We start from the raw sequence: 13,401 nt of genomic DNA, 5'->3' as shown, positions 1-13,401 counted from the left end.
CAGCATAGCCCACACTGTTGTGCTGTAAAACTAGAAGCATCAACACTTTCAGCAGCTTGCATTGGATAAACTGATCTGGCGGCCACCGCCATTGTTCTACCAAATATGGTACCCATAACTGTTTTCAAATCAGTGCTAGCTTACATACATTTAATTAAGTCCATATCACATCCAATCACCAGAATAAATTGGCATTGTTCATTTCCACAAGCCACAGATATATTGCATTTGTATGTTATTATGTCATGATTCTACAGAAACTTTATGTTTCTTTATGTTGCAACAGTGCTGTTGTTAACATGTTGTTAGGTTTTGGCGCAAAAAACACTTAGTTATGGTTAGAAAAATGTTTGGCATAAATATGCAGTTTTAATGCCACAATCCTTCCTGCAAATGCAGCAATGATCACGTTATTCAGTCAAAGGTGTAAGAAGTGGTGTGTTTCACGAGTTTCTTATTACAATAGCTCTATGAAAGAGGATTGGTGTACGGTTATCTTATCATTACCATTGGAAAACGCAGATTCCCATCGAAAGTTGTGCTCGTAATTCATACAAGGAATCATGGGGGCTGATTCTCTAGAGCAACTTTTAAAAACTTCCCATTGAAGTTTAGCAAATATGCAGGGAGCAATTGGTTAGCCAAGAAAATGTACTGAATCCTGTGTCCCAAAAGTCACATCTTAGACCTTGCAAATATCATCACCAAGTTACACACACCCACTATTAGTGACAGATCATTTCTGTTGGAGGAGTTGCTGGATAAATTCTCTCAAGGACAATTTAGCAGTAGTTTTTAGTAAAGGACTGTGTTTCTGAAACTTTCCGTGCAGATTTTTGAAACTCTAGATGTGACAGAGACACGTCACATTATCAGACACGCACCGTGTAGCAAAGCACTCCTCTAATTGATGAGTGCACGGAGTATATTGGCTGGCTGAAGGTTCTCTGGACAGGGACATGTGATTTAACTCCAGTATTAGTTTGGTGGTGAAGGCGAATTTTCAGTCTGACTTCATCTGCATTGTTTGCACGGTCCGTCTCTTAAAGTGTCTCACCCTAAAAGGTCAATGTAATTCACTGTTATCTTCTCCACCAAGTGGCCATTTCCTGCTTATTAACCAATTCTAATGAAGAGCTATTATAGCTGTCTCTTCATACATGCACAAGCACGTACAGGCTCACACACTTACAAATACACACCCCGGCAAAGTTGCACAAACACAGACATGCTGTTGCCCCGAGCTCACCTACAAATCCCTGCAGAGTATTTCTGAAAATCCCTGCTTCTCCAGCTGTCTTCAAAGCATCTGAAAATTTACTCCAAATCTGCAGCAGAGTCTTAACTGAGCAGAACAGTCATCACATGCCACCACTTCTTCTTAAAACAGCCACCCTGAGGCTGTTTGACCCAACCAGAAATTACTTCTTTACACCCAGAAACTGACACAATTAGAAAGGTGGCAGCCGTCACTGCGGGTTTGCTGCTTTTCCACTCTCTCCGCAGTGTTTAATTTGTTTCGGCAGAAAAAAATGAAGACGCACTGCTTATTGACTTTCAATGCGCCTACTTTGCACACACATACACACCAACACATAAAAAAAGATATATTCAGAATCATAAACACTAACACACATACCTCAAGTACCAAACGTACAACACACACACAGAGGCAAAGCTGCTGGTAGCTGGTGCTGTTGGGAGGCATGTTTCTTCACTGTTTCTACGTAGATTCCAAAAAATAATGTGTTTATATTCAAAAACTGAATATTGGCTGTTATATCAACATTAGATATTTTCATTTTTCTAATTTTAGCTAATCATTTTGTGTTCAAATATCAATGTTGGTACCAGCGTCAAAAGTCTAGCAATGTTTAGACTCTGGTTCCTTAAAAAACAAAATCATAGAAAATAGAAAACAAGGTTACAAAGTGCAATACAGCAGTGTTAATGAACAAAACCCTTTTTACACAGAAGTCACTACAAAGTCCCCTCATTAAGCCACATTTGATTTTTTACACAGAACCAAACACCATGATCGCCAGTGTATGATTTTAGATAGCAGACCAGCCTTACCATGTTAAAAAGGGCATGACTGGCCTGACGTTTGCCACCATAACATCAGCCTGTTGTGTGAGATATAACACACGTGTCAGCAGCACTTTCTAAAGAATAAGAGGCATAATATGGCAATAACAATCATTTACCGTCCCCAGTATATAGCCATCAATCACGCCCTCATTGTGTCCTGATTTTGTGAAAGCTGCCGCTGTTCTTCTTCGAGTTAGCTGCTAACGACTTCTAGCTGTGTTTTGAATCTCCTGGCAGTGGGCTGCACACATAACATGTCGTCAAAACATCACACCTATCCAGTTCATGGTCCCATCCTGCCAGTCGTCCCTTTTAAGCCCATTTCAGACCAAAGATTCACAACAAGACGAAACAGTTTTATAATGTTGCAGAGAAAAGTTGCAGCGGTGTGAACTGGCTGGTCTGAGCTCAACTCAAGCCGGCTGATGGTGTCACCTGCACCTGGTTTTAGAATGTAAAACACATCTCCTGTTTCTACATCCACTCAGCTTTTAGTGAAGTCCGCTGGTCAAGTCAATATGACCACAGGCGGCGTGTTCACTCGCTGCTGCAGGTGCTCCGTCCCCACCAAGTTCTCTGCTTCCCTCAGATGGCGGGTCACTGCTGCAGCTCGCTTTATGTGCATATACTTAGTTGGTGCTGGTTATTTATATTACGTATCTCATTATCGCTGTACTCATTCATATTTTCAGAAGCTACAAATTATATTCAGCCACAGAATAAATCTGAAAAGCTGGAAATCAGAACAGAAGCACAGAGTTGTTGCATAGAGATGATACACCATCTCATCTAGTTGCATTGCTGTGAAACAGCAGATTTTTAGAATGCAAGTAGTCGTCTGTTTCAACTTATCTCCTTGCGAATCTTTGGTCTGAATTGGGCTTTACACAGATGTTGATCGGTGCTGTTACTACCTCTGCTGCCAGCATTGAGGCGAGACAATTCTGTCTTCCCCCGTTCCATGATAGTACAATTTATAAAGACAAGCCGTGCGACAGAGGGGAAGGTACGAAGCAGAGACACAAATACGTGTTTCATATTATAAAAACAAATGTGTCCTAAATCATTAATTAAAATTAAAAAGGAAAATAAAAATCAATGAGTTCTGTTTTTTTCTTAAGATCTGAAAGAAAAACAAAGCACACACACACAGTCAGAAATTATAACACAAAATAGCAGCTACACACACACACATGTACAGACACACACGCGCACACACACACACACACACACACACACACACACACATGTACATACACACAGCCCAAGGATGTTTACTGTCAGATGAGAGAGGGATTTAAAGTTGTGCACGACTCCTGCAGTGTGTGTGTGTGTGTGTGTGTGTGTGTAGCTATACTCTCTCTCTCTCTCTCTCTCTCTCTCTCTCTTCACCCCTCTGTATCCCTCAATCTCTCCCTCCCTCGCTGGGTCGGCCTCTAAATCCTGTGATACGCAGATGAAAGTTTGTTTGGGCTTCGCCTGCAGCCTCCTCTGGAGCAAACGCTGTCATCCTGAAGTGACTGACTGCCTGTCTGACTGCAGCGCTGGCTGGGGATGGCTCAGGGATATTTGCGCTATCTAGCTGCCATTTGACTGGCTGAGGCCGTTCCAGCCATATACGGGAAGTCTGTCACTCCCTCGACTAGTGAGACAAATGTCGCTCCCCCTGTTTGATTGGACGCCTTGAGGTTGCCCCGTTAACTCGCCGGACTTCTGCTGAAATAAATGCAGTGCCCTCTGTGCAACCACTTTTTAAGATGAGAATACTGGTAACCGATAATGACGGTCGCAGCTTACAGCAACTTAGTAGAGTATAGTCTCTGGCTTTTGTCTGATATTTAATGTCTGTAAAATATGTTAGTTTAGTTTGTACACATTAGCTCAGAGTGCTTAAGGGGCTTGTTTGCTATATTGAGTAAATGTTGATGTCACCCTGATGATTCATATTAAATGGCCAAATCCGGTTTGACTGACACAATTTTGAGTCATCCATAGTGTCGACAGCATTTAAATAACTGATGGCACAAATGTCTTCTATGACTCTTTAACAGGTTGCATTCTTGGGCTCTTGAGAAATATTATTATAACCATGTTAAATAAATCAAACAGCTTTTCTTTGTTTCCTTTGTTAAAGATACACTACGCAGTTTTCACTTATTTTCCTGCAGACACTCTTCCCTCTGCTTGTGTTCTTTTTCTTATTTTTTGTCTTCAGGACGTTCATATGCGTGTACCCCAACAGTGCTCAAGTAAGGTAGCGACCAGGTGCCAGACCATGCAGCACTCATCCAAGAGATAAAGCACCAAAACATAGCGAGGCAAAACACCAAACAAGAGTGAATCTGGGGTTGGTTTTTACTTTCACTTTCACTGGCAAGCAAGAACTGACAATACTGCATAGTATACCCTTCAATTGCAATCTACCGCCCAAGAATTTGTAAACAATAAAGTTTGTGTATACGAGAAAACCACTGTGATTCCATTGAATAGTCACATACTGAAACTTACCCTCCAAATAAGCTGTAAATATTTATAAAGAATCCCAGAGAACAGACGCCTGCAGCACAAGACACATGCAAACTGCATTTTAAACTTATTTAAATGAATTATCAAGGCCGTGGAGTGGGAGGTCTAAACATTATTTTGAGTTGAGATTTGCTTTTTAAAGGCATATGGAGGTGGGAAAGTAAGTCGCTGCTCTGCAGGGCGTTTGATTTAAGTGCGTTAACTGTGGTGACTGCGACAAGGGCCGTTGATGAGGGAGGGGTGGGAGCTCTTGTAGTCTGGCAGAATGATATGTTTAATTAAATGTGGTTGTCAGGCGTTACAACATGATTATAATGGAGAATTGATGCAATGGGCCAAATTCAAAAACAAAAATGTCACATTAGAAAAAGAAATACAAAAGAAATCTTTCATCTAGTCAGAGGTCAGAAGGGCAGGTGCTTGAACACCACCTGGGGTCTACCTGTGCACATGCCTGCCGACTAATATGTGATTATCATGCCATAACCCTGTAAATAAAAGAAATCAGTAAAAGAAAAAATGGCTTATACTCACAGGCTTAAATATTGGAGCGGATATTACAGGATGACCTTCATCAAATACTGTCGAGTTAAACGAGTTAAACAGTAAACAGTATTTGGGTGATCAATAGCACACAGTGAAAACAAATTGAAGTACTGTTTGGCAAAGAGGTAACTTAATGGGAAACTTTACTTAAAGCACAAAAATCCACAAAACTGCATCTAGATTTTAGAAACACTCAACAATGAACCCCACTAATGAATTTCACTAATTGGATATCCAGCTTTTGGGAAATGAACCCTTCAAGTACTCATGACATCTAATATATCAAATGAGCAACAATTAAAAGCTTCTTCTTTTTCATTTGTTTTTTTTTTGCTCAAGAGTTCACCAAAAGTTCTGCCGCTTCGCCTCATTCCATCCGTCTCATCTCACCCCCCCCCAAAAACAACGTATCCACCACGCATCCCTCATTATCGACACATCAAACGGCCTGCAATTAACGTCGCCAGGGGCACAAAGTAGTCCATGATTCTCACCGCGGTCGGCATCCGGCGGGGTAACCTTAGTGCTTAATGAACTGCCGCCGTGACATTCATTAAAGAAGGATTATGTCGTGCTCAGTGCCACTTACAATATGCAAGGAATCTGTCATTTAAACGAGTCCATTAACGGGATGAATGTGTGATAGGTAGAGGTGCAGAGAAGGAGGGGGGGGGAGAAGGCCCTTTCTCTTCCCACGAGTCACACATTTCTGTTGTTTTTTTCCTCCTTTCGCTTTATTCTCTTCAGTGTTTGTCACCTCCTTCATCTTCTTCCCCTTTTCCCTCCTTATCTTCCCACCGTCATCTTTCCTCTTCACTCTCGTTGTTCCTCATTCTCTCTCTCCATCTCTTCATCTTTTCCATTTGGCTCTCCTTTCTTTGCTCACTTCCTCCTCCACGTCTCCTGCCCACTTTCTGTCAAAGTGCAGTCAGATAGCCAGGAATAGGCCACTCTAAGCTCCAATCACGCAGGAGGTTTTGAGGCTCCGTCGTCTGTAAATTGGCGAGGAGTAGAGGAAGGTTGAATCTGGGGTTGATGGAGGGAAATTATTATGGGAGAAACTTTGCCAGGCCATTCCTCCTTTTCTGTCATCCACTTCTTTTTCTCTCCAGCACCCTCTCTCCCTCTTGTTTCCCAGGTTGTTTTTTGCCCCCTCATTTTCTTGTTTATTCTTGAAGTATGTCATTTGTCCCATGACTCTCTGAAGGATAAGCAAGTACAGCTGATGAATGGATGGATGTTTGATTTGTTTACCTGCTCCCTCGTTCTTTTTGTACCCACTGCTTTGTTTCTGGTTTTATAATCTGTTATTTTTCATTTCGTTGTCTCTTTGCTGAATTGCTTGTAAAAGTACTCAAGGGCAAGGCCAGCTCATCATCTGATCCCAGACACACACACACACACACACACAGTACATAGTATACAATGATACCACTTTAATTTCATATCTCTGAATATCGTTCGGTCACACACACTTATTATTGCCAGTATTCTGTGAGCCAGTGGAATGATAGGGATGAAAAGAGATGTTGCCTCCACAGCTGACCTCTCGCTTATTGCTTCCTGACCCAGAGAACGCTCTACAAATGCAGTGATGCGCACACACACACACACACACACACACACACACACACACACACACAAAGATTGTAGATAAAAATGTGCACAGTAAGTGCAGATTATTATGTGCTCTCATATTACAGTAAAGGAAACCCAATTGCCAGAATAAATGTCTTTGTACATTTCTGGAAAACATGAATTTGTTACATTTGTACAATTTATATCAAGTGGGTTCTTTGAAACTTCACCGTTCTCAAAGTCTCAGTTTTATGTTATGACAACGTTGTGGTTAATATGTGGCTAGGTTTAAGCACAAAACCACTTGTTTGGAGTCAGGAAAACATCATGTCTGGGCTTCAAATACCCACTTTTGCCACTACAAACATGGCTGGATGTGCCTTCAACTTTTGTCAGTACAAACACATCTGCACATGTCCTGACCTGTCATCAAAAATTCCTGCTTTTGTTGGTCTCAAACCATGCTTGGCAAGCATATGTATACATATGTGATCTGAAGATATGTATGAATCGCACAAATGTAGCATATGCATTGTTTGCCGTAACGCACAATGCAAGCGGCAACCACCGAGGCTGAGAAATTAAGCAAATGCAGAAGTGCCAAAGACCGCAGTTTATTTAATGGCCACTTGAGGCTGGTTCCAAAACAAAGTAAATTGCCATAGACACCCATGTTATGATGCCCAACTTTACAGCAGAAATAAACATGTTTACAGCCTGGTATAAAAATGATTTTGGTCTCTATGGCTAATTTCAACATTCATGACAACTGTCGCTACCTGTCGCTGCAGTCTCAAAGTCAAATCCGCCCCTTGCTCCTCCACATTCCCAGCCTCTTGTCCAAATATGGTTAATTCTGGCGGGTCCATGTCATTGGTTCGACAGCCCATTGGTTCGACATCCCATTAGTCCGACTGTCCACGGTGCTGAACGGCTCGCGGCGGGCGTATGGTGCTCCACGACCGGCTTGAGGTGGAGCAAGCCCACAACTTATGTGTTTGTCACTTTCTTTTTCATTTTAACCCACACCATGATCTTTTCCTGACCCTAACCAAGTGGTTTTTGTGCCTAAACCTAACCAGACCTTAACCACAGGGCATCATGATGATTTCGGAACGGACTTCGGAACAATGAGTTTAATATGGTCGGAACAATGGGATGTCGAACCAATGGGCAGTTCCCAATTCTGGCTCCAAAAACCAAGACAGCGAAGGCCAAATTGCTGAACTCAAAGCTTCAAAACGGCAGTCCACAACCCAATGGGTGATGTCATGGCAGCTACATCCATTATTTATACAGTCTATGGTACAATGCAAGCATTTTATTCCGGCAGCTGTGCTGGTAAAAGCACACAGACAAGCTCAACACGCACACACAAACACACCAACACATACATGAATGGAAAGATGGACAACAGCCCAGTCACCATAGGAACTCTGTTCATATTGGGTAATTCTGCAGCCACAGTTTGCATCCAACACCAGCGTTTACTGTCGCCTGTGCAGGCATTAATGTTCCCTTTTATGTAGTGGAACAAAAACCAAGTATTTGCAGGCTGGGAAGGAGGATTCATGTGTAACTTTGACGCAGGAGTACAGGTTCTACCTCAGGCCAACCAGCACAAACCTTTGATTTTACACATGATCTGACATTTACCACATACCGAAAAGTCACAACTGTCAGATGTATTTTTAGGCCTCATTATTTTGTTTTAAAATTTGGTCGATGAGCTGTTTAAACAGATCAGATAAGCCTCTTGCAGGTGTTAATTGGTTAAAATCAGTACAGTCTGTGCAATATAATGAGCTTTTGTGTGTGTGTTTAAACCAATGTCTATACTTAAACAGATTTTTTTGTGAACATATACTTTCCTCTACGTTTTGTCCTCTCTTCCACACCCAAACAGAGTTGTAGGTCCATAAAACAAAGATTTTGGCCTCAAAGGTGCAGATTTTTTAAAACTCCAGTTACTGTTTATTTCTCTGGATGTGTAAAACTTATGTAATATCTCTAATCTCTTTGTGTAATGAGCACACGCCAGAAACTACAACAGTGGACTACCGGTTAGCTAATGTATTATTAGCACTGGCTGGTCTATGGACTACTTTACACTTGAAGTTATTATTGCTGCACCACTTCACAGTCAAACAGAGACATCTGCTGCACCCAATGTTTTTGCTCCATGTAACCGTCCACAGTTTAAAGTCAAACAGAAGCGACAGTTTTGGATCAGGTGCAGTCAAACCAGCAGACGATGGGATACTTTCTGCGTGACGTGCGCAGGTTTCAGCAAATAATAGGCTGTGAAGATGGTGTTTTGATAATTATACTGACATCGTACCACCTGTCACTACAGTTTCAGTGTTTGTGTTCATCACAGACATGAAAAAATATATTTATTTTTAGCTCAACAACTCCTGTTTCTGTTTCATAATAAAAGCCCCCTTCAGTTGTTAACACAAGGGTTTGTATTGTGAAATATATGCAGGACTGAGGACGGAGTTTTCGCTTTTAATTGTGGAAATACAGTACTCATAGCAGAAGGCAGCTTTGCAGCAGCTCGCAGCAGCAATGGCGTCTATGTGAACATCATAGGCGTGCAAACGTTTGGATACATTTTTGCTTAATGATGATATTTTGAATAATGAAGGTCATGTGGACGGAATAATTTTTTAAAACAGAGGGGAAAAACTGTGAAATATTTGCAGGACCATGTTGTTGACATTGCAGTGGCTTGCACAGCTCCCTAAATTTGTAGAGTACCATCTTTTGATTGTGGAAATACAGTACTCATAGGAGAAGGCAGGTTTGCAGCAGCAACGGCGTCTATGTGAACACTGTACGCGTGCAAACATTTGGATACATTTTTGCGCTCTGGTGTGGACAGAGATGTTTTGAACAATGAAGCTCATGTGAACAGAAGTATTTTTTAAAACAGAGGGGAAAAATTGTGAAATATTTGCAGGACCATGTTGTTGACAATGCAGTGACTTGCACGGCTTTATAAATTTGTGGAGTACTGGCTTTTAATTTTGGAAATGTAGTACTCGTAGCAGCAGGCAGGTTTGCAGCAGCAACACTGTCTGTGTTAACACTGTACACATGCAAGCATTTGGATACATTTTTGTGTTCTCATGTGGCTGGAGATATTTTGAATAATGAAGGTCATATGGACAGAATTATTTTTTAAGGCAGGGGAAAAATATTTGTTTTCAAAAATATCTGTATACGTAAAGAAAGGGCCCAGATGTCTAAAGTGCAGATGAGAATTTCGTCTAAGGAGTCATGAGTCATGTAAGCAGGAACTTAAACAACACTCATTTTTTTTTTTTTTAGCCTCTGTTTAACCAGCTGCCTTTCTGTCACTTTGAAGAAATGTTGTGCAACGTCTTCGTTTGAGTACTTATTCATTTCCTCCTCTTCATCAGTGATACCATACTGTAGTGACTCAACCTTTATGTAGTTCATGAAAGCTTCTCGACTTGTTCAGAGAAACTTGATTAGTCACTGTAGGGAAGAAGCTATGATTAACATGCTACAGGAAAGTAGTATTGGTACACTTCTAATTTGTCTTTTAGAGTGACTGTGCAGGAAGGAGCAGTTTTCCAGAGACACATGTAAGCAGGCGTATTAGGCGGCTTCGTGATAGGTCACTGAGAAACACACCCACTCACCGGCCAGTGTGCACCGACAGCCAAATACAACAGACACGTGTTCGTGCACAGGCACAGGCAAACACACCGAACGCTCAGCACATGCAGTACTTACACAGCCTTCCAGGAGATCAAGTGTTTGCTCACAGAAATAAGAACACACATTCACATGCATGCATTATAGCTGATGTTGGCGCACACACACACACATACGCAGCCCACTGCGTGCCATTCGTGACTGGATGTCAGACGCTTTAAGTAAGTTGAAGAATGTGTTGGTGGTTTCTGGAGGAGGTTTTCTTGTTGACTTCTGAAAAAGAAGTGTGAGATGTTTCTTATGTGACTCAACTGGAGACGAATTTAAAAATGATGCGTTACTGATACACATATTAGCAAGGGTATCTGTTGTTCATTTGCAAAGCACAGCAGGCAGTAAACACTGCTTGTACACACTGTGAGACATGCGGTTAATGGGTCTCTCTGTTCTGACAGTTTGTGGGCAGTGTAGGATTCTCAGATCGCTATGTTGTGTTTTACTGCTGCGCGCTGTTGAAAAGGCAAACCGTGTTCTGACAAGTAAATAAAGTAACTGGTAAAAAAAAAAAAACATAAAGCAAAAATAGCTAAATGAATGTGCATATCATCAGCTCCAACCATCAATACAACTAAAACACCCTTAATGTTTATTCCTTAAAGTTGATCTTCAGAGTCCCTGAGGAGCAGTTGTGGTTCAGAGACAGTATTCAGACAAAAGCTGTAATTAAATGTGAAGGTTTCGGCTGCTCTGAATAAGCATTTTATTGCAGATGTGTGGGTAGATTCTGGTATTTTTCACCCTGGCGTATTTTCCTCAAATATAGCCATTGTGACTGTATTACTTTTTTCATCAAATGTAGGGCTTACGTCAATTTTTTAAAAAAATAAACATGGGAAAACCTGCTAAAAATAGGCAATAGACTCATTCCCCATTACAGGTAGATCAGAGCCGTGTATGTCACTCTGTAGTATACAAGTATGCGTCTTTATTTTTATTTATTTTTTTACTGGTTTGTCATGTTTGATGTCGCAAATATACCAGACAACAGGGTTAGTAAACAGTAGAAAGTGGCATTGAGAGGCAGTGATTGTGGTTACTTCTTTTTTACATCTGTTATGTATTCAGTCTCTCTTTCAAACTCAGTGCCGACTAATTTGGAACAATATCGGAATACAGCTTGGACGGAGACGGATGTAATTTGTTGCGGCGCATCAAATTTTAGAGTGTCCACCCAGGTGTCACATTTCCATCACTGCTTGTCAGAGCTGATTGGTGCTGGAGTCAATAAATACCTGTGACTACTGCAGAGTCATCTGTCCTGGGAGTGAATACCAATTTTGACCTTTCCCACTTAAGATGAATGCCAGATTTCAGTGGTTGTTAGTGAATCTTTCATCCAGTGGAAAAGGGGCTTAAGAGTCGTCCTAACTTGGCACTCGCCACCTGAGTTGTAGAGATTGGACGAAACGAGGACGCACGCAGAATGAAATATATTTGGGCAAGCTGCAAAGGCCTCCTAGCAACACATTCTCACCCCAACCTCATCACATACTGACATTTGACATCCAAGGTACCCTGGATGTGTTGCTTGTTGACGTTCTGGGACACCGTGTCAGGTTCTGCCTGTTACATGCATCGTCTTCTTTCAGGATACTTCCGTTTTCACAGGAAATTTACCGTTTACAGTCTCTTTCAAAATAAAAGCACTTTTTTTCCTTCAACAACAAAGGCACATGGTTAGGTTTAGGAAAAAAAGAACAGGGTTTGGCTTTATAATCTCACGGGACGCGAACACCGCTCTCCCGCGTGAAAGTTGGTGTTTGTTGGACCCATCCACCACCCGTCCTGCATGCCCCACTCGGCCCTCCACCGCCTTAACTTTCGTTCTTGTCCTGCTGCGTTTTCATCTGATGCTGCCTGGCGCCGTTAAACTATAACAGCAACCAGTCACGTATCATGCCGACGTTAAAGGACAGCTTTTTTTGTTGTGTCTGATGCCACAAGTCACTGCCCAAGCGCCAGATTTTGATGACTCTGGAGTAAGACCAGGTTGCTTCCAGAGCTTTTAAGCAAATAGTTCCAATTACTTCTCTCTGAGTCCGACTGAAGATAACAAACACAATGTAATCCCTCGGAACAGCTATTATGGGTAACTGCATAAGGATCTACATATGGGTCAGCTGCCCTGCTTATTCTCTCAGCTACCATTGTAGTGTTAGCTCATAGAGGGTCAAAGAAAATGTATGCATGGCAGGAGGGTCACACATATGGCCATCCCTCTAATTACAGTGTGTTTTACTGTTATAATAGCTTTCTCTTACCATATGGAGAGGTGACCATTTTGTGCAGTGCAAAGTTAGCATGACCTCTAACATCCTTTAATGTACCGTACATCCTGTACACTCTATAAAAGTGAGAGTTATACAAGTTAGGTCCATACAGGCAGACATAGTACATGTATGACAACAATGCAGTATTTCATACACTGTACATTTCATATATCTTCTAAACTCAGTGGTTATGCAGTATGCATCTGGGTTGTCTGGCCATTACATGGTTGCTCTGTGCAGACATTTGTAGCTGAAATGCACCACTAAACACAAGTCAATAAATCAGTTTTCATTGAACTTCAATAGAAATTCAACAAAACATGCATAGTTCACAGTTTTGCTGGAAAAGCTAAACTGTTTTGATTTGCACTGCTTACAGCAGCTGGAGAATAGAACTGCACCTTCCAGTCTTTTGTTTGTATTGAATTACAGCAATGTTTCTAGTCAATCAAGGCCCATGCTGTAAATGAATGTGCATTGATTTTGCAACTGAAGAGAAATTTAGTGAGCACTGAACAGTTTGATTTGCAGTTTGTGGTGCATTTCAGCCACAAATGCCTTAACATACATTGCCGATCAGAAGCTTGGAATCACCTGTTGTATAGATTTTTTCTTCTTTCATTCAATAATGGCAAACAGT

The 13,401-nt window shown here is 41.5% G+C and overlaps 1 protein-coding gene across 12 annotated transcripts in view; it reads left to right on the top strand.

Annotated features, from left to right (window-relative positions):
- The window catches only part of ptprt (protein tyrosine phosphatase receptor type T), a 527,216-nt gene that overhangs the window by 376,876 nt on the left and 136,939 nt on the right, over nucleotides 1-13,401 (top strand). The window lies entirely within an intron of this gene.

This window comes from Epinephelus lanceolatus, chromosome 1 (assembly GCF_041903045.1).
Source record: "Epinephelus lanceolatus isolate andai-2023 chromosome 1, ASM4190304v1, whole genome shotgun sequence".
NCBI lineage: Eukaryota > Metazoa > Chordata > Actinopteri > Perciformes > Serranidae > Epinephelus > Epinephelus lanceolatus.
The sequence above is the reverse complement of the archived record's forward strand: the minus strand, read 5'-3'. Positions and strand labels throughout refer to the sequence as shown.